The sequence below is a fragment of the Marmota marmota genome, unplaced genomic scaffold (genome assembly GCF_001458135.2).
Source record: "Marmota marmota marmota unplaced genomic scaffold, marMar, whole genome shotgun sequence".
Classification (NCBI taxonomy): Eukaryota; Metazoa; Chordata; class Mammalia; order Rodentia; family Sciuridae; genus Marmota; species Marmota marmota.
The window spans coordinates 699,003-699,723 of record NW_026000140.1 but is presented as its reverse complement, the minus strand read 5'-3'; the positions used below and the strand labels follow the sequence as shown (position 1 = coordinate 699,723).

The 721-nt window shown below is 34.8% G+C and overlaps 1 pseudogene; it reads left to right on the top strand.

The window, feature by feature from the left end:
• The first annotated feature begins 359 nt into the window (after positions 1 to 359).
• LOC125611321 lies at positions 360 to 462 on the top strand (annotated as a pseudogene).
• Positions 463 to 721: the final 259 nt, after the last annotated feature.

Below are 721 nucleotides of genomic sequence, written 5' to 3'. Positions count from 1 at the left end.
ATTGAGCTGGATATCTTGTTCATTGTTTATTTTTGCTAAATATGGTAATTCTGCATATAAATGAACACCTGGAGAAGGATGCAAACATTGTAGAACATGAGCATTTCAGGCAGAGGAAAAACAGCAGGTGTAAAAGCTTTGATTTGAGGATATACCCAGTTTTTCCAAAGAATAGAGAGGAGGACAGTTTAAGTAGAAGGAATAAAGGATAATACTAGGGGACATAGCCAGATTTTAGGAGCCAACACATAAAGGGACTATAACTTTTATTTTGATACAGGGAGCCCATAGAATGTTTTGAGCAGAAGAGTGACAAAATGTAGCTAAAACTCTGAAAATATCAGTTTTGCCATAATGTTGTTGCTTCTTGGCCTTTTGGCTAAGATCAAGTGTAGTATCTGTTCTTATCACATAACGTTGAGAAGAGACTCGAAATGAGGAATAATGGAAGCAAGAGGTTCAGCTTGGGGGCCAGTGTAAAATTCAGATGAGAATGAGAGTGGTTTTGAGCAAGGCTCTTGCAATGTAGATGATGATATGGACAATCCTGGAAATATTTGGAAGGTTGTGATAGTACAATACATATATATAATATATAATGACAATGCCTGTATCACCTCAGGCATTTATGAATTCTTCATATTGGAAACTTTCCAAAACCTTACATCTAGCTATTTTAAAATATACCATAAATAAGATAATGTGTATTTTTCAGATTTTT